Source organism: Mastigoproctus giganteus, chromosome 9, assembly GCF_048544385.1.
Source record: "Mastigoproctus giganteus isolate SK-2022 chromosome 9, ASM4854438v1, whole genome shotgun sequence".
Taxonomy (NCBI): domain Eukaryota; kingdom Metazoa; phylum Arthropoda; class Arachnida; order Uropygi; family Thelyphonidae; genus Mastigoproctus; species Mastigoproctus giganteus.
In genome coordinates this window covers 184,820,246-184,842,716 of record NC_143583.1, presented here as the reverse complement: position 1 = coordinate 184,842,716, position 22,471 = coordinate 184,820,246, and the positions used below count along the sequence as shown (strand labels likewise).

Genomic DNA, 22,471 nt, shown 5'->3' with positions numbered 1-22,471 from the left:
TCCGCTCTACAACTTCATCAACCTTTGCTTCTGGCAGACATACCCTGGTCCTGTTCCACCTATCCTTTTTACAAAGCATGTTCCCCGTTTCCCTGACAATAGAGTCACCAACAACTACTAGTTCCTGTGGGAACAGTGCATTCTGCCTTGGGGGTTGTTGATGACTAAGTGCAACCTCTGGCGTTGATGTGGGCAGCTGAGAGCTTGATGGGCCCCCTCAATTTAGTTCCTTCTAGGGCATCCACCCTGTCCTTCAAGCTCTCATATAGGCCCATAACAACGCTGCGTTGTTGCCTGATTTCGATACACTCCTTGCATCGTGCACACACAAAGACATCCCACATGGCAATATCATGTCTCGTACCTGAATGCTCCACAAACATCATGCAAGCAGTGCATTTTAAAAGGCTGTGATTCAGAAGGCAACTGCCCCCCTCAGTTCTCCTCTGAGCCACAGTACTTCCATTAGCTTGAGCCTTTTGCTTTGCTGCTCTAGTCTGAGTAATGATTTCTATTAATTTCAATAAAATTTCAATTTCAGTTTAAAATTATAACCCTAAACTTGTATCTCAACACAGTTATAACGGTATATATGTTTTTCAGTGTGAAGTATTAATTATCTATGAGTTCCGTTTATATAACTTCCATATCGGTTATGTATTAATTAATTGTTACCTTTGTAATCTAAGTCGTTATATGTATTTAGTTAAAAGTACAATTTAATTGACAACGAAGTTCAACAATTTTAATAGATTCTACCGATCACCTGACAATATTATAACCTGTACTATACTAATGCTATCTATGACAAAGGTGACAAGTTACGAACGGTAAACCTACAGACACTTAAGTATTAATTAACTTTAAAATCTCGCTGTCTCAATTCAGAATAAACTAACAATCCTTACTAGGTCTATAAGCTACTTACAGTAAATAATTTGATGTAAAAAATATTTAATAAAGTGGTTAAATATGGAGTTGCAACTTGTGACACGTGGATTTGATACCCTTACCGATACTTTTATGCAATTACAAGGCCGAGTAAAGAATAAATACACCAGATTAATCAGAAAATGTGCAAGGCTCAAGGGGTAGAATTTTTTTCAGCCTGGACTGTACTTGTTAACAGGAGAGATTGCTTCTACAGGGATGGGATACACTTAAATAGAAAGGGTGCAAGAATTTTTGCTGATGCTGTCGAGGCAGTGTTAGGTGGGTCGGAAAACTGCTAGTTGGGGGGGATACAAGGACTAATAGATTAACAGTAGCCACTGGCAGAGGTGGAAGTGATTCTTGCACTGCTTCTATTCAAATGAGCAGAAGTCTGAAAAACAAGATGCAGGATATTTCAGAGACTGCTGGTAGTCATTGCGTTACAAGTAAACACATGGGTTGTGTTAGGGTAGCTAAGAATAGAAACAGGTGCATGTATACCTGCGTGTACACCAATGCTAGGAGTTTGGTAAATAAATTTGATGAATTTGAGGTATTGCTCAAAACATCAAAGGCGGATATTGTTGGGATATCAGAGACGTGGTGTCACACAGATATAAGTAATGCGGAACTGGAATTTGGGGAATACAATGTATATAGAAAGGATAGACAGGACAGGAGGGGAGGAGTGGTTATGCTATTAATTAAGAAACACATAAAGTCAAAGGAAGTGAAGCCAGTTGACATCGATGGACAGGGCAGTGTCGAGTCAGTTTGGTGTGACATAAGCATAGGGAAATCAAAATTGAGAGTAGGAGTGTGCTATAGGCCTAATGACTCTGATGAGTATAATAATATATTGTACAGGGAAATAGAATGGGCCAGTAAATCAGAGAGTCTTATAATGGGGGATTTTAATTTCCCAGATATTGACTGGAATTTGTGGGTTGGTCACTCGCACACTAGCAAGGCTTTTGTGGATTTATTGGATGATTGTTTTCTACATCAGCATGTTCGTGAGGCAACAAGAGGGAGCAATACTCTTGATCTGATTATCAGTAGTGATTCTTCATGCATTAAGAACCTGCAGATAAATGAACCACTAGGTGGCAGTGATCAAAGTGTGTTGAAGTGGGATTTACTCAAGGAGATAACTACCATCAGAGGTAAAGGGAAGGGTTTTTGTTTTCGTAAAGGCGACTATGATGGTCTGAGACAGTATTTAAATTCTATACAGTGGGACCAACTGATGATGTTACCAACAGCAAACTCAAAATGGGAAGCATTCAAGGAACTAATCTTGGTGGCTACCAGGCTTTACATACCAACTAAGAAATATTGTTCAAGGTTTAGGCCTAAATGGTTGTCAGATGGACTAGTGAGACATGTGGCAGAGAAGAAAAATGCATGGGATACATACAAATTAATGGGTGACATGGAAGCCTATGATAGATATAAGTTGGTCTGTAACCAAGTCACAAAGGAGATTAGGCAGGCAAAGGCAGACTACGAAAAATCCTTGGCAAAGGATGCAAAGAAAAACAGAAAGGAGTTCTTTACATACTTGAACTCGAGAAGGAAAGGGATGAATCAGATTGGTCCACTGGATATTGATGGTTCAACAGTTGAGGATCCTGCTCAGGTGGCTAACAATCTAAACGAGTATTTTGCATCTACATTCACGCATGAGGAGTTATTCAGGAAGGAGAATGATGTAGGTAAAGTAAACATTGGCAGTGAGCTGGATGATTTTGTAATAACTGAGAGGAAAGTGGAGGAGAGATTGTTGAGGATAAACATAAAAAAGGCACCTGGGGTGGATGGGATCTATCCAGTTATATTAAAGGAGGCAGCAAAGGAAGTATGCAAACCCCTAGCCATAATTATGAGAGCTTCTTTGGACTCAGGGGAGGTACCCATAGACTGGAGATGTGCAAATGTAACCCCAATTCACAAAGGAGGATCAAAGGCTGACACAAGTAATTATAGACCTGTTAGTTTAACTTCTGTTCCAGGTAAATTAATGGAGGCACTGGTTAAAGAAGCACTGCAGGATCATCTAGACAAGAATTCAGTTATAGCTCAGACGCAGCATGGTTTTGTTAAGGGCAGGTCTTGCCTGACCAATTTGATTGTATACTATGATGTAGTCACAAAGGAACTGGATGCAGGGAATAACTTTGATATCATATATTTGGATCTTAGAAAGGCTTTTGATACTGTTGCACATGGAAGACTGCTACACAAATTGGAGCAGTGTGGCATTGGAGGCAAATTGCTGCTATGGATAAGGGGATGGTTGAGTGGCAGAAGACAGAGAGTGGTAATCAATGGACACTGCTCAACGTGGACTAATGTTATTAGTGGAGTTCCTCAAGGTTCAGTGTTGGGTCCATTGTTGTTTTCGGTGTTTATGAATGATATTGATGATGGGATATCAAGTTTAATGTCTAAGTTTGCAGATGATACAAAGGTTGGCAGGGTCGTTAAGGACACTACTGACGCTATGCTGCTGCAACAGGATCTGGAAAGGTTGAACAGATGGGCTGAGAGGTGGCAAATGAAGTTTAACATTGACAAATGTAAAGTACTACATATGGGTAACAGTAACCCCAGAGCAATGTATCAACTCTGCCGTACTACACTGACAGTGGTGGAGAATGAAAAGGACCTGGGGGTAATTGTGCAGGCAGATATGAAGTTCTCTGAGCAGTGCAGACGAGCTGCAAGAGTAGCTCATGGTGTCTTGTCAATGATATACAGGAATTTTTCTAGCAGGGATAAGGAGGTGATTATTCCCTTGTATAAGGCAATGGTGAGGCCACATCTTGAGTACTGTATACAGGTCTGGAGGCCTCATTTCAAGAAGGATGTAGAGCTGCTGGAACGGGTACAGAGAAGGGCAACGAGATTAGTAAATGGAACAAAGGGTTGCTCTTACGAAGAAAGGCTTAAGTTTTGCAAATTACAGAGTCTGGAGACTAGGCACCGGCGAGGTGATCTGATAGAGGTGTATAAGGCTTTGAATGGTTTGAGCATGCTCAATGCCAATGGGATTCTTCATCTTTCTCAGAATAATCACCTGAGAGGGCATAAATTCAAATTGAGGAAGGACGGATGTCGGATAGATGTGCGGAAATTTGCCTTTGGCCAGCGGGTGGTTGGTTGGTGGAACCGACTTCCATCACTTGTTGTTGAAGTTGATAGCCTAAACAAATTTAAAGCTCAACTGGACAGGTATTTCGAACGAACGGAGGGGTGAAATGTGGGAGAGGGTTTTTTTTTTTTTTTTTTTGGCTGATGCTGAATAAGCTTGCTTTCTTGCATCATATGCCTCTACTAATGCTAATGCTAATGCTAAAAAATCACAAAATAATGCTATACTACTAAATTTAAATCAAAAGTTTTAGAAAAACAATAATTTCAAATCAATAAATAAGAAAAATCCACTTAGTGGCTTTGAACACGTCTGGTTCCTCCTAGCCTCGTCAGCAGACTCAAATTTTCTCTCGAAAAAGATTTAGAGAATCTTTTAAAGCAAAACAAAGATGAAAGTATTACGATTTCTCAATATATTTCTGTGAGAAATATATTGAGAGAATACTTGGAATTAAAAGAAATGGAATATGAAAATCACTCAACAGAAGAAAATTGGAAAAGGATTAAAATTTCTATAAATAAAGCAGCATATGAAACATTAGGAGAACAATATAAAAAGAATAAAAAATGAATCAAATTGGTTCATAAATTTTTAAATTGATGTTATATGATACTTTTGGTCCTTGATAATAATCAGTTTCCTTTGCTTATTCCAATATTTACTTACTGTCACATTCCTTTTCATTCCACTTTGCTTAGATGCCATTGTTACTGAATACGATTTGTTTCAGCTGAAAAAAAATAACAAAATTGCTCAAATTCATATGTACAAATATCACACAAATCAGCAATATATTTATCAGTTTTCACACTTTAATGCAATACACAGTATATAAAGTTAAGGCGCTGACTGTCACACTTATAGTGATCCACTGATATCGTAGCATTAATTAGTACTCGTGTATATATTAAATTGCTGTCATTATTTAAGTGTATGTATGTTGATAATATGTAATAACCATTCCTGGTAAAGAAAGTCGCAAACTGGTTAAATAAGGATATCCACCTTCTCTTGTTTAGTTTTAACCTACTGTCCTCTCCAGCCACAGCCATTTGGTCACTAGCTCTCTTTTCAGGTCAAAAAGAAGCAATTGGACTCTGCAATTCATAACCCATTCAGAACAAGAGCTGTAAACCTAATGAACCAAAGACATGAGGAAAGAGACTTAGAAAATTGACACAAACGTTATAAGATCTCTTACCTTTCAAATGCGAAATCTATGTCTGACTAACCCCTTGGGGCACCTCCGTAGCCAGGTGGGAAGGAGCAGTAGTGCGTATCACATGCTTCTTGATTAGACCGGGGTTCGAGCCTGTCACCACCAAATACTGAAGATGCGGAAAGGTCAGGGAATGACCACCGCATATCCCGGAGCAATATGGCCTTAGTTGCTAATGCTCCTAAAAACCAAAACAACAACAAAACAACTGACCCCTTGGTTAACTATCACTTTTTATCCTACAGAAATGACTGGAAAGTACAGTAGGTTCTTATCCTTACAGTATAGTGGTTTTTACTACTTGTTTGGGGAGATATTTGAATTTTGAGGAATTTCTAAAGGCTTCTTTAAACAAGGCTGTAGAGTATGGTTTCCCCCATGAGTTATTCTAGTTTTTTCAGATCACGTAACATGCAAATCGGTCATGAACATAATACACTTGCACAGACATAATACACAGTGGTGGAATGTGAGCTAAGTTACTGATACACCTAAAAATCCCAATAACAACCACCACCATAGGTTTACTTAAAATGGACCAGTATTTACAATCAGGAAGTCAGCTAATAGAAGCACAATCAGATAATCCGAGTAACTGTGCAAAACTATAGCTTTAGATGGAATTCCTATAACTGTCTTCCCCCCCCCCCCCCCACATGTCACTCATAACATTCATGGGAAGTTTTAGCAGAGTGGGATTTTTTTGGATTTCTCAGATGAATTGCAAAATTAACTGAGAGCACAAGGAGCTATTTGCCCAACACACACATTAGCAAGCAGAAATTATACTCTTTTACAATCACAGAACATTTTTCTCACCTTTGGCTCTCCTAAACCACCAACAGAAATAAAAGCAAGATACCTTAACTGTCACATCAGAACACATATACCAAATTCATTATGCTTTTATAAATGCCAAAAATACAGAACAGAAATGTTTGCTAGTATGTGTGTTGTACAGCTTACTACAAGGATTGTCCTCAATAGAAGAAACAGTCACCGTACAAGGCCAAAGATAATGTCACATATCCAAAAGCGAGGAAATTGATCCAAGCACAATATAACTTCAAAGCTGCTTTTGCACAAGTTATTCAGTTAGAAATCCATAATAGCACAAACAGCAGTAACTATTTCACTAAACCAATCAATATCAGACTGGACTCAGTTTCTGTTGACTGCTCTATCAACAATTTAGACCCAACAGAAACTCAAAAAGGTTCAATCAAAACACTACCTTCTGATGTTCCAGCTATTCTCAGTATTGCTACAGCTATTGCATTAACGTTGAAGAGAAAATTGCAGCAGGGTGATTTAGAATTAGAAATATTTGCACAATAAGAAATGAATACAGCATGGCCATACTTTCAAAAAAGAAATGATGGAAAGACAAAAAAATATTGGCTTCTCTTAAGCAAATCGTGACTCTTGCCACGAAAAAATAATGCCTGCTTTTCTGCATTGGAACCATTGAGGTTGCCACAGTAACTACGACAATAATTGTTGGCTCATATGTTCCCTCCAGATTGCTACTAATGCAATTCTCATAGACATAAATAATAGGAACCTTCATAAATATAATTTCATTTGAGAGCATCTTAAAGATCGTCTCATTTTACAACCAAGCTCTGACAGATGTTAATAATATAATAAGTATGTCTTATGCCAAATTTATTTAATTGTTTGGAGTTGTGGAATAAATAACCCCTCGGGCAATGGAAACCATAATTAGTTTAATCAAGAGAATTCATGGAAGTCTTGATTACATTAAATTTTTTTTTGCAAATTGAATTCTGTGCCTTCTTCATTGCATAATTTAAAACTTTTATAATTGAAGTTGATTTTGTTAAATTTCTCTTATTTGTCACTGTACATTAGCATTTTAATACCTTTCCTTTCAGTTGTAGATTAAAACAGGAAACTTAGTTGTTACATGTTCAAGATTAAGATTACTTTTTATTTTCAAACCAGATATTTCAGTAATAATGTTCAATATATTACTACTGTCACCAATTCTCTTAACTTTAACTTATGAATCAACAATGATTATTTTTTGCTTATAGAAGTTGTATTTTTGTAATAATGATGTGCTTTTTTTTGCATGCTGTCAAAGTTATTAGACATAAAAGAGATTGATTGCTTAATTTTCCATAGTTCAGTTTTCCTAGGGGTTATTTCTTGTAACAAATCTAATTAGATGAATTCTTTTAGATATGATTGAAAACTCACAAAACGCACAGATTTGAAAATTATAGTAACTGTAAAGTAGTAATACAGGCAACCCCCCCATATAACACTGTACTTCTACAACACGGTTTCACTCTAACCCGATTGATAAATTGCGGCAAAACTCGTATAACACCATTTTTAAGCTTTTGTGCAGAGAAAACCCTACTATTATGTTGGATGTAATTTTTCAAATTTCCATTCTTTTTTGTGAATCCCTGCTGTTGACTCTAGCCATTATGCAGAAAAATTCCCTGTATTTTATTTTTTTGGGAAATTCCCATGTTAGGTTCTGTGCTATTGAACTTGTACTTGTTTGGGACTTCGAAGCATGCAGTTTGTGACTTTTAAGGTTTTTGTAAGGCTCTTTTGGCTTTTATTTTTGATTGTTTATAAATTTTTTCGCATATGTATTTGTATTACTAAACTTTGTTCTTAAGACCCACTTTGGAATAATTTCTTTGTTGTGAATTAAATTCCAGCTCTAAATTATGCCTAAGGAAAGTAAAAAAGCACTGCTCAAAAGAAATTTTATTTCTTTAGAATCAAAGATACAAACTTTGGATTGTCTTAAAAAGGGGGAAAAGGTATCATACATTGCAAAAAGGTTAAATTTAAATGAAGCAACAATCAGGAGCTTTCATTTTCCGTAAATATGACAGCTCCTCCCTGAGTGCCAATAATTGAGAAAATGGGAAAAGCACTCAGTATTTGAATTGATGATAGCAGTAAAAAATGGATCCCATTAGATGGCAATGTAATTATACAAAAGACACTAAAAATTTAAACCAAGGCAGTAAAAAACGGTCCCATTAGATGGCAATGTAATAGTAATAATAGAGGCATGTGATGCAAGAAAGCAAGCGTATGATCTTATGTAGCATCAGCTGAGGAAAAAAAAAATGTTCACACAATCATACCCTCTAAAAGTTTGTCCAGTTCCTCCTTAAATTTATTTAAGCTAATCAACTTCCACGACAGATGGAAGCTTGTTCCAGCAATTAACCACCTGTTGGCTAAAGGCAAATTTCTGCACATCTATACTACAGCTCTCTTTCCTCAATTTGAATTTATGCCCCCTTAGGTTCATAATCTGAGCAAGCGGAAGAATCCCATCAGAACTCAGCGTGCTCAACCCATTCAAGGCCTTATACACCTCAATCAGATAACCTCTCCGGTGCCTAATCCCCAGTCGCTGCAATTTGCAGAACTTAAGTGAACTTAAGTCTCTCTTGTTAAGAGGATCCGTTCATTCCCCTCACCAACCTTGTTGCCCTTCTCTGTACATGCTCAAGAAAATCTACATCCTTCTAAAATAGGCCTCCAGACCTGTACACAGTACTCAAGGGACCATATCAAGATGTGGCCTGACCATTGCCTTATACAAACGGATAATCACCTCCTTTTCCCTGCTAGCAAAATTCCTGCATATCATTGACAAAACCCCATGACCCGCTCCGGCAGCCTGTCAGAAAATTTCCCATTTCTCAGAAAACTTCATATCTGACTGCACAATTACTCCCAGGTCTTTTTCATTTTCTACCACCTTATGTGTAGTAACCACATAGTTGGTACGTTTCTCTGGGGTTACTTCTACCCATATGCAGTACTTTGCATTTGTCAAGGTTAAACTTCAGTTGCCACTTCTTAGCCCATCTGCCCAAATTATCTAGATCCTGTTGCAGTAGCACACTGCCATTACTGTCATTAACAACCCTGCAAACCTTTGTATCATCTGCAAACTTCAACATTAAGCCTGATATACCTTCATCAATATCATTGATAAATATACAAAACAACAGTGGGCCGAACACCAAACCCCGTGGGACTCCACTAATAACATTAGTCCACGAAGAGCAGTGCCCATTGATTACCACTCTGTCTTCTTCCACTCAACCACCCTTTTAACCATTGTAGCAACTTACCCTTAATACCGTTCTGCTCCAATTTGTATAGTAATCTTCCATGGGCAACAATCTCAAAAACTTTCCTGAAATCCAAGTATATGATATCAAAATTATTTTTTGCATGCAGTTCCTTTGTAACCATATCATAGAGTCCAATCAAATTTTTCAGACAAGACTTTCCCTTAACAAACCCATGCTGTGTCTGAATTATTGCTGCAGTCTTGTCTAGATGATCCTGCAATGCATCTTTAACCAGTGACTCCATTATTTTACCCGGAACAGAAGTTAAACTAACTGGTCTGTAATTACTCGTGTCACCCTTCGATCCCCCTTTGTGAATTGGGGATACATTTGCACAACTCCAATCCGTGAGGACTTCCCCTGATTCCAATGATGCTCTCATAATTATTGCTAAGCATTTGCTTAGTTCTTTTGCCACCACCTTTAATATAACTGGATAGATCCCATCCACCCCGGGAGCCTTTCTTATGTTTAACTTCAACAAATTCTCATTCACTTTGCTCTCAGCTATTACAAAATCATTAAGCACCCCGTTACAATTTGATAACCTTGTGGCATTTTCCTCTCTTAATAACTCCTCATGTGTGAATGTAGATGCAAAATACTCATTCAGTTTGTTAGCTATCTGAGCAGGATCATCAACAGTCAAACCATCGATATCAGGTGGTGGACCAATCTGATTCATCCCCTTCCTTTTAGAGTTTATATAAGTAAAGAAGTCCTTGTTGTTTTTCTTAGCACCTTTTGCCAAATATTTCTCATAATCTGCCTTCGCTTGCCTAATCTCCTTTGTGATGATTACAGACTAGCTTATATCTGCCATAGGCTACTGTGTTGCCTGATAGTTTATAAGCATCCCATGCATTTTTCTTCTCTGCTACAAGTCTCATTAGTTCATTTGACAACCATTTAGGTCTAAACCTTGAACAATATTTCTTAATCAATATGAAAAGCCTAGTAGCTTTCACGATTAATTCCTTGAATGCCTCCCACTTACAATTTGCTGTCGGTAACATCATCAGTTGGTCCCACTGTACAGAATTTAAAAACTGTCTGAGACCACTTTACGGAAGCAAATACCCTTCCATTTACCACTGATGGTAATTATATCTTTAAGTAAATCCCACATCAGTACACTGTGATCACTTCCACCTAGCGGTTCCTTTATCTTTAAATTCTTAATACACGAATAATCACTGCTGATAACCAGATCAAGAATATTACCTTCTCTGTTTGTATCTAGCACATGCTGCTGCTGCAGAAAACAGTCATCCAATAAATCCACTCATGCTAGTGTGTGAGTGACCAAACCACTAGTTCCAGTCTTTATCTGGGAAGTTAAAATCCCCCATTGTAAGACATTCTGATTTACTAGCCCACTTTATTTCTCTGTACAGTTGTTCATTGTATTCATTAGAGTCATTAGGCCTATAACACACTCTTACTCTAAATTTTGCTCTCCCATTGCTTATGTGACACCAAACTGACTCAGTGCTGCACTGTCCACCCATGTCAATTGGCTGCACTTCCTTTGATTTTATGTTTTTCTTATTTAACCACATAAACCCTCCTCCCTTCTTGTCCTTTCTGTACACATTGTACTCCCCAGATTCAAATTCTGCATTCCTAATATCTGTGTGACACCACATCTCTGATATCCCAACAATATCCGCCACACACACACACACACACACCAGCACTTCAAATTCATCAAATTTATTTATACTTCTAGCATTGGTGTACATGCACCTATTCTTAGTTACCCTAACCCAGCCCGTGTATTTATTTGTTTAATGATGACTGCCACCAGTCTCTGAAACCCCCAGCACCCCTTGCTCCAGACCACTGTTCATTCTAATAGAAGTAGTGCAAGAATCACTTTCACCTCTGCCTGCGGATATTCTTAACCTTTTAGTCTGTGAATCTCTCCAAGCTAGCAGTTTTCTGAACTATCTAACGCTGCCTCGATAACATCAGCAAAACACACCTGCACCCTTTCTATTTAAATGTATCCCATATCAGTAGAGGCTGACCGGGCTAGCCGGGTGGGTAAAGTGCCTACCTGGCAACCCAAAGGTCACGGGTTCGAATCCCGCCTCTAGCTTGAATCAGAGTACTGCAAAAACCTTGGGAGGTGCATTATGGCCACAGAAGCCGATGTGCCAACAACTAACTAAAACAAAATAATAAAAAAAAAATTATCAGTAGAAGCAGTCTCTCCTGTTAACAAGCGCAGACCACACTAAAAAAAAATTCTATCCCATGAGCCTTGCACAATCCCTCCAGGGCCAAATTGATTGACAAGACTCTCATTATATACTCCCTCCTATCGTGTCTGGGCAGAATTGCAGACACTTCCAAATTTAACCTTAATTCACGACTTTTTCAACATTGACCTGTATTTGTTAAGTAAATCTGTAGATCTGTAGAAGTAAATGTCATTGGTGCCAACATGTACAACAGTATCACCCTTTGTGCCCTTAAAATATGGTATCCACTCTACAACAACATCAACTTTTGCCCCTAGTAGACATACCCTGGTCCTATTCCATCTATCCTTTTTACACAATATATTACCCGTCTCCCTGACAATAGAATCATCAACAATAATTAACTCCTGTGGCACCAGTGCATTCTGCCTTGGAGATTGCCGCTGTGTTGTCTCATGCACAAGAATGAACACTGGCGTTGAGTTGGGCAGCTGAGAGCTTGACAGTCCCTTCATTAATTTTTTTGAGGGCATCTACCGTGCACCTCAAGTTCTCATAGACACCCATCAGAATGCTGAGTTGATGCCTAATTTCTAGATACTCTCTGCACCTAGCATGCATAACGACTCTTGGGCTAGATTGTGTTCTGTTCCAGAGAGTTCAGCAAACATTTCACAAGTTGCACATTTTTTTTATGCTGTAATGCATTGGAGAATCCTACTCCTCAGTTCTTCCCCGAGTCACAGCACTCCTGCCACTTTGTGCCTGATGCTTTCCTGCTCTAGTCTGGGGCATGATATTTAAAATTAGTAAGATCAATAAATTTAATTTAATAATTATCAATACTACACTATCTAATAGAATCCTAAATGGAGTTGTGTAATATAATATATTATATTACACAATATAATACTACAATATAATTATATTACTATATAATTTTGTTAGAGCTACCTATTTACCACAGTTATAAATTTGAATTCCCTACCATTCTCTATACAAAAACAATGGCTGCAAGATTCGAACAAAACAACAATTTTACGTATATTAAGTAGTAACCTACAAAAACTCTTAAGTTAAAAATAAAGTAACCAGTGTAACTAGAACTATAAGGCTACTTATAAAGTGCAATATAAAATAACAATTAGATAAATAAAACCACAAACACTTATCCCTTTTTTGGAGCCTGTAATTCACAGCTGTAATTTTTAAAGAGAGTCAGCACCCTCTAAACAAAATTAAACAAAAGGCACCAAAAATTTATAACCATTTTAAAGAAAATGGAGAATCTGTTAACACGGAGTTTGTTGCCAGTAAAGATTGGCTTGGGCAATTTAAAAACCTCTTCTCATTACATAACATAAGAATTCAAGGGGAAACTGCATCGGCTGATAATGAAGCTGCCAAGAAATATGCAGAGGATTTTCAAAAAATTATTGATGAACCTGGATACACATCACATCAAGTTTTCAATGCCGATTGAGACAGGTCTTTGGACAGAAATGTCCCACAGAATGTTTATTTAAAAAAAAAAAAAAAAAAAAAAAAGAGAGAGAAAACCGCACCATGTTTTAAGGCATAAAAAGATTGTGTAACATTACTTATGTGCAATAACGTATCAGGAGATTACATGATGAAACCTATGCTAGTTTAGTTTATAGATCCTCTACTCATGCAATGAAAGGTGTCAATAAAAATTCGTTACCGGTATATTGGAAAGCAAATGAAAAAAAGCTTAGACTTAAAAATTTACAGAGATCTATCAAGCAAAAGCAAACAAACCCAGATTACTGATTTTTTAATGGAAGCAGAAGGCACATATATATATAATCACAGTTTGTAAAATGTTTGTTCAGTTATTACTATTTTTAATAAAAATTAAGTGTCCGCTAGTTATAAAACGATGTATTTTTGTTAGCTTTTGGAACGTAATCCCCTTTTTGTACTCATTCTTAGTCCCGTATAACATGGTTTCACACTACACGAGATGTTATAGGAACCCGACTACTGTGCTATATGAGAGATATCTATACTTAAATTCTTGGGAAATTGTCTAAATAATTGCAGTTGATCCAAAATATATCTGCTCTCTAAGTCCACTGATGGGGGAATGATAATAATGCTGTCAATGAAATGCACACTGACTACTGTACCTGCAAGGAATGCAGAAGCATGGTGTTGAATTAAAAAGCTGAAGGGTGCATGCAAATGCAATGAAAAATAAAAAGCTTTGAGTCAAATATGAAATAAACAAACATCACTTGTGCCAGAAATGATTTCTATAAAGTAAACAAAAGTGTCATAATGATTCCTAGAATTTAGCGTCTATTTTCCGTAGCTGAGTGGTCAGGAGCGGGAGTGCAGTAGCACATACTCCTTGGGTAGACTGGGGTTCAAGCCCTGACTGCTAAATATGGTCGATCTGCCAACCCACACTAGACCAGTGTGGCAGATTATGGTCCATTTCCCTCAACATGAATTGTTGAGGAGGCTTCCATCCTGCAGTGGGTTGATAATGGCTGCAGTTTACCTTTTTTTTTCTTTTCCAAAAATCAAGGTGGAAAGTTATATGTAGGTCCTTGGGACATATAAGCAAAAAATGTTTTAAACAGGTGTGATATAAATGCAGGCAACTCCCGTATAACATGGTACTTTTACAACATGGTTTCACTCCAACATGATTGATAAATTGTGGAAATCCTCGCACAACATGGTACTTATATAACACGGTTAGAGAATTTTGATAAATCTCACATAACACGGTATTTTTGAGCTTTTGTGTGGGGAAAACCCTGCTATTATGTTGGATGTAATTTTTCAACTTTTCCACTCTTTTGGAATCCCCACTGTTGACTTGCTAGTCAAAAAAAAGTTATTGAGAAATCCCTGTATTTTATTTTGTTGGGAAATTCCCGTGTTACGTTCTGTTCTATTCAACTTGTACTTGTTGAACTTTGGAAAAATCTAGATTTCAAAGTTTTATTACTGTTGGATAGTACACCAGGCCATCCAAAAGATTTAAGTCATCCAAACATTGAAGTTATGTTTCTATCGCCACAGTTGTACTGGGTTAATACAACTTTCATTCAGCCATTAGATAAAGGCATTATATCCACCTTTAAAATTCATTCCATCAGAAAATCGTTACAATGGATTTTGGAAAAAATTGACTCAAGTGTATTGGCGGCATGGAAACAAATTTTCAGTTGTCGACTGAATCAGAATCGTAGTTTTCACTAAAAGAAGTAAAACCATCAACATTAAATGTGTGTGGGGAAAAAAAATGTATGGACAGAGTCAGTTTATTCAGGAAATACAATCGAATTGGCAGAAAATGGAATCGGTGCGCTATTAGAACCTGCTACGTTGGTAAGAGGGGAGGGTTTGATGATATGACTACTGAAGCCCTCGTGAATAGCACAGTTGATAGAATTGCCCTCCTCCCTACACTGGCTGGAAAAGATCCAAGTTCGAATCTCATCAATGAAGGGAGGAATTTTTATGGGTGTTTTTCACAACTTGGCTGAGTTGCTCGGGCGAGGGTAACATGGTTTTTTCCTCCCAGAAACTTGGGTTTTTTTGTCCTGCAAAACAGAAAATCAACCTCAGGACACAATATATTGACAATATACACAGAGTAGCATGGTCTTAGTCACTGATACTCCTAAAAAAATTTAAAAAAGATATGATTACTGAAGACGTTCGAGAATTACTGGTAGAAAAATAAGCTGGTGTAGCAAATTTGGTGTAAATGGCATCGGAGGTAAAATAAAATCAATTCAGTTGATGATATCGCAGATTAAAATTCTAAACTTCCAAATTTTACACTAAAAAGCATGAGGGAAGGCATAAAGTTAGCAGAGCAATTAGAATCTTATTTTTTGAATGCAGATTCTTGAATTAAAGGAGCCCGAAGTTCAAAAGGGAGCTTCAAAAATGCTTAGTTTCATACAATGAAATTCACAAAGATTTATCAAGCAAAAGCAAACAAAAGATTACTGATTTTTTTAAAGAGAGCAGAAGATACACGAAATCTAGAATGGTGTATTTTGGTTAGCTTTTTGAACATAATCCCCCTTTGTAATTTTTCCTAGTCCCGTATAACATGGTTTCGCACAACACAACACAACATTTTACAGGCACCTAATAACTGTATTATACGAGGGTTACCTATATTCAAAAATGCATGGCACTTATAGAATTTGACCATGAGAGCCAGAAGAAGAGTATTAAAAGAGAGAAGGGTAGCTATAAGCAGGAATGTTATAACAGGTGTTCATTGTAGTATAGTATCATGCTATTTGCAGTAATTATAATTACCATCAGTTACACTTTCAGAGGCATGTTAAATCATTAGTCTGTTGTGGTGGTAATTTTAGAAATATAATAAATAAATAATACGTTTCAATTAAAAAAATAATAATTTGGAAGTTTTCTTTGGGTAGGGCATGGATTTGCTGTTTATCTGCTACATTCACAGGCATGTGACATTTAAAAATATTTTGCAAAAAAAAGATGTTCAAAAATGTTTTGATTAAGTTGGAGGCGAATTGATGAAAGTATGATTGCAGATGAGATTATATTGCAGAATATTAACAATGTAAACATTTATAATTAAATAAAATTAATGTTTTTCAACATTCACCAAACTTTTCTATCAAACCTGGTACACTTTATATTTTATTATAACAAATTATATTTTTTATATGCATTAATCTTTGTCAATTCAAAAATGATTTTTTTTTTTATTTTGAAAAAATCTGTCTTTATTATATGGAGACCAGATGCTATACATATTTCCCAGATACTGACTGGAGCTTCTGGGTTGGTCACTCGCACACAAGCAAGGCTTTTGTGGATTTATTGGATGATTGTTTTCTACAGCAGGATGTTATAGAGCTTAGACTATGCTATTAGAGAGGCAACCAGAGGGACTAACACTCTTGATATGATTATCAGCAGTGTTTATTCATGCATTAGGAATGTACAGATAAAGGAGTCACTAGGTGGCAGTGATCACATGTACTGATGTGGGATTTACTTAAAGATGTAACTACCATCAGGGGTAAAGGGAAAAGTTTTTGCTTTCGTAAAGGTGATTACAGTGACCTCAGAGATTTTTTAAATTCTATAGAGTGGGACCAACTGATGATGTTACCAACAGCAAATTCTAATGGGAATTATTCAAGGAAGCTACCAGGCTTTCTGTTCTAACTAAGAAATACTGTTCTAGATTTATGCCAAAATGGGTGTCAAATGAACTAATCAGACTCATCGCAGAAAAGAAAAATGCATAGGATGAATATAAATTATCAGACGACACAGAAACCTATGGTAGATATAAGCTAGACTGGGATTAAGTCACAAAGAAGTTTAGGCAAGCGAAGAAAGATTATGAGAAATCTTGGGCAAAGGACGCCAAAAAAAAAAACAGCAAAGACTTCTTTAAACTCTAAAAGGAAGGGGTTGAATCAGATTGGTCCACTAGATATCAATGGTTTGACTGTAGATGGTCATTCTCAGATAGCTGCCAAACTAAATGAGTATTTTGCATCTATTCACACATGAGGAGTTATTCAAGGAGGAGAAGGCCAGATGTTTATCAAACTCTAATAGTAAGTTAAATGATTTTGTAATAACTGAGAGCAAAGTGGAGGAGAAATTGTTGAAGATAAACATAAGAAAGGCACCCGAGGCAAATGGGATCAATCCAGTTATATTAAAGGAGGCAGCAAAGGAAGTAAGCAAACCCTTAGCCATAATTATGAGAGCATCCTTGGACTCATGGGAAATCTCCACAGACTGGAGATGTGCAAATGTATCTCCAATTCACAAAGGGTGACATGAGTAATTATAGACCTGTTAGTTTGACTCCAGTTCTAGGGAAAATAATGGAGTAATGGTTAAAGAAGCATTGCAGGATCATCTAAACAATACCAGTAATAATTCAGACACAGCATGAGTTTGTTAAGGGCACGTCTTGTCTGACCAATATGATTGGATACTCCAAAGTGGTCACAAAGGAACTGGATGCAAAAAATAATTTTGATATCATATACTTGGATTTTAGGAAGGTTTTTGATACTGTTGCACGTGGAAGACTACTGCTACAAAGTGGAGCAATATGGCATTAAGGGCAAGTTTCTACAATGGATAAAAGGATTGTTGGGTGTGAGAAGACAGAGTGGCAATCAATGGATACTGCTCTTCATCGACTAATGTTATTAGTGGTGTCCTCCAGTGTTCGGTGTTGGGCACAGTGTTGTTTTGTATATTTATCAATGATATTGATGAAGGTATATCAAGCTTAATGTCAAAGTTTGCAGATGATACAAAGGTTGGCAGGGTTGTTAAAAACAGCAATGACAGTATGCTGCTGCAACAGGATCTGGAAAAAATTTGGTCAGATGGGCTGAGAAGTGGCAACTGAAGGCTAACATTGGCAAATGCAAAATTTTGGATATGAGTAGTGGTAACCCAAGAGAAATGTACCAATATGTGGTGTTACACTTAGGATAGTGGAGAATGAAGGAGACCTGTGGGTAATTGTGCAGTCAGATATAAAGTTTTCTGAGCACTGCAGACAGACTGCCAGAGTGGGTCATGGGGGCCTTGTCAATTATGTACAGGAATTTTGCTAGCAGAGAGATAAAGAGGTGATTATCCCCTTGTATAAGATAATGGTCAGGCCACACCTTGAGTACTGCGTAAAGTTCTGAAAGCCTCATTTTAGTTTAGATGTAGAGTTGCTAGAACGAGTACAGAGAGGGACAACAAGACTGGTGAGGCGAACAAAGGGGTGCTCTTATGAAGAAAGGCTTAAGTTCTGCAAATTGCAGCGTGTGGAGACTTGGCACCTGCAAGGTGATCTGATTGAGGTGTATAAGGCCTTGAATGGATTGAGCAGGCTCAATGCTGATGGGATTCTTCCTCTTGCTCAGATTACAAACCCGAGGGGGCATAAATTCAAATTGAGGAAAGACAACTGTAGAATAGAGGTGTGGAAATTTGCCTTTAGCCAGCGGGTGGTTAATTGCTGGAACAAACTTCCATCTGTCATTTTGGAAGTTGATTGCTTAAATAAATTCAAGGAAGAAATGGACAACCTTTTTTAGCGATTGGAGGGGTGAAGTGGGAAGGTTTTTTTTTTTTCTTCTGGCTGATGCTGTATAAACTTGCTTTCTTGCATCATATACCTCTACTAATGCTATTATATAGTGAAAAATAGGGAGTTTATGGGGAAGTTATATATATCTGCACATGATGTAGCACAATTAATGAAAAATGCTAAATATTGAATGCAACATCTCTTTTATTCCTATATCACAGGTTTAAAGTATCCTTTGCCATTATTTAGTAATTAATCAACTAGGTAACAATATCCTCATTTGTATTGAAACATTGCTTCTGTGCTCATCAGTCACCAGTTTTAACTGTCATGCTTTTAAGCTTGTTAATTGCAAATCTATTGTTTGCAACTAAGGAAGAGTTTTCAAAAAGTGTAAGGTCCGTGGTTGATACAGTGCAGATCGGAGTTGCTGCTTGAACACAAACCACAGATGCTCGATGGGATTTATATCTCGGGAATTTGGAGGCCAGGGCAATACCTGGAAGTCTCCCTCATGTTCTGCAAACCAGTCTCAAACAATCCGGGCAGTGTGGCATGCCGCATTATCCTGCTGAAAGAAGGCACTGCTAGAGGGGAAGACCGTTGCCATGAAAGGATGTACCTGGTCAGAAATGATGTTTAGATAGAGTGCCTGGCACATGGGTGACTGGACCCAGGGCACACCAGCAGAACATTGTCCAAAGCATGACACCGCTGCCATCGGCTTGTGTTCGTCCCATGGTGCATTCAGGCGCCATCACTTCCCCAGGTAACAATGCACATGTACCCGGCTGTCCACATGGTGAAACAGGAAACGTGGTTCATCAGACCAGATGACCTCCTTCCAATCACTCAAGGTCCAGTTTTGATGCTTGCATGCCCATTGTAGGTGCTGTCGCTGGTGGACCATGGTTAGCATGAGCACTTGGAGCAGCCTGCGGCAGTGCAGCCCCATTTTCAGCAGGGTTCGATGTACTGTGTGTTGTGACACATTACTCCCATCACCACCAATTACTAGTGAGTTGTGGCACAATCGTCCTTCTATTGCCACTTACCAACTGGGAGAGCCTTCACTCACCTCAAGCATAGATGAGTTGTGGTCATCTAACACCTCGCCGACGGTTCATGAGTTTCCCCTCCCTGGACCACTTTCAATAGGTACTAACTATGGCTTACCGTGAACATCCCACGCCGTGCCACTTCGGATATGTTCTGACCCAGTCATCTGGCCATTACAATTTGGCCTTTGTCAAACTCGTTTAGTCAGCTGCCTTTCCTATCTGAAGAACAAGAGTAACACTGATTAACAGAGCTCAGCATCAGGTGTTTTTTATACCGTGTCCTGACCTGTGCACATGCCATGGTTCACCTGCAGCTGCTTTGATTTGCATAATGGCTCATCTGTGTATATTGTGTATTTTATGACAGACTGTATGTGTGTGTACACACACACACACACATACAGCAAAACTTCATAAGCAGCCCACAATAGCAGCTTACAAAGTTCTGCCAAGGTTACCACAAAAGTAGTCAGTACAATGGATCATCTCCACCCCATGTTGAGAGCAATGAATACAGTAAGCTTGGACATTTTGAAACCTATAGGATGGATAAGTGCGGAAGATCAGTGATGTCTATTTTCTACAAAACTTTTAAATTCTCTTTATCTTCCCGTGATCATGATTCTTGGGCCCTGCTCCCCCATGGTTTTAGGTCCACTATGCCACTGCCATGTTGTATATTTCAGAATAAAAGTAATGTTTTAACATTTGAACCATTATTTACCAAACTAATTATTTTATTTTTTTTTTTTTTACATTAATAGGCCTCAGTACAGGATTTGGTTGCAATTTCAGAATTGCAGCCAATTTGTACTGAGATGAAAAATTTATTATTGTATTGTTACATTTTGGTATATCTCATTCTAAATAAGAAATTGAGATATATCTCAATCCTAATATATACAGGGTGTTTCGAAAGTGATGGTCAATAATTTAATGGTGAACTGTACAGACTACAATATGCAAAAAAAGCCTAGTAAACATGGGTCCTTAAGTGAATCGTTTTTGAGATATTGCACATTTCTAGTTGGGATCCACCACTGATTTGTTTGTTTAGGTTAGGTTATGCTTATTCTCTCCGTTTCCCCTCTCTCAATGCTCTGAGACGTAGCAGCCTTACTAGTACTTGTCAAAGGATAGTCAACATGGAAAGAGGCTACAGCAACGAAGAGTATGCAGACATACACTTTGTGTATGGTAAAGCCAACGGCAGTACACTCGAGGCTGCACACTTGTACCAAGAAGCATTTCCCACCGAAGACAGCCCAAGGTGCACATTCATCAGGGCACTTCCTTAGAGAACATGGGGATTTTGCACATGGAGTACAAGCATGTAGGCCCAGAAGCATAACACCTGATGTTGAGGAAAGGGTGTTAGAAAGAACATCCTGTAACATGTAACATCTGTAAAATCCTGAGGTGTTGAAACCAAAAATTAAAAATGTATTATCTTATGTTTAATAAAACCACCTTTAGCAAACGATTCACAGCTTTTTGTTAAACTAGTGCTCCCATAGTCAGTGGCGGATCTTAACAGAAAAAGTGCATTATCTCGAAAACGGTTCGTTTGCGGCCCGATGTTCGCTAGGACTTTTTTGCTTATTTTAGTTTGTACTTTTCACCTTTAAATTATTGACCATCATTTTTGAAACACCCTGTATATTTTTTTCTTTTAATGATGACACCATGCACCATCTCCTTTCAATGTATTCGTTTAATATCCTTAAAATTTGACATTTCTTGAGATAGAAGTAATCCAACTCTCATAGGCCTATTTCGTGTATTGTAATTCACTTTTTTTTTTTTTTTTTGTTGTGTGGCATTATTCTTTTGTTCCACAGTACAAAAATTTTGAAATTACATTATGAAATGTATTGTCAGTAATAAAATTTTCTTAGGTTAAAATGTAAGATATTGGTGTCCTAAGTATTAATTGTCTTGCACACTGTGAATAAGGGTTAATTAATCTCTCTCTAATTATCTTACATGTCAAAAATGCAGTTGTTGGTGGTGTTTCTCCTCAAATTTGATTTTTTCATTCAGCTCATTCTGCCTCATGAGAATTAGTATCTGCTTTTTATGCTTTCAGTAATATTGGCATCAGCTAATAGTTCATTTGCTGTTATATTGTAGATGGAGTGTAGGATTCCTACCATGAGATATTCTTTGTTTTTTAGCTTGCACAACATGAAATTTGGCCTCTGAACACATTTTTACTTATATAATATGCAATGCAATATGGCCAAAGTTGCAGATGCACCTAAAACCAAACATTTTAAAATCTAATATTCACATATTCTTTGAGTGTCTTCAAAAATTCCTGGTTTTAAACTTGGAACACTTTTGTCCTCATCTTTCCATTCTTCTCTTTTCTTATCAGTTTTTTTTTTTTTTTTTTTTTTGAGATGTTACACTGATTCCTCATGGTCTAAATTTCACAGTACTACTTCAAAACAACCTGATCCAGCCCTTCAGTTGCTTTAAATATTCCACCCTTCCATGAAACATGAAATTGTTTGGCACTTAATATTATCAATGATCTGTCTAGTTTTAAGTGTTATACCATATGTATTCTCTTTGCCAGTTCTGAAAATTTTTAGTGCTGTTCCTTTTCATTAGTGACACTGTA

General features: G+C 37.5%; 1 protein-coding gene across 1 annotated transcript in view; it reads left to right on the top strand.

The window, feature by feature from the left end:
- The window catches only part of LOC150080937 (uncharacterized), a 227,163-nt gene that overhangs the window by 80,639 nt on the left and 124,053 nt on the right, over window positions 1-22,471 (top strand). The gene's annotated exons all lie outside the window — the stretch shown is intronic.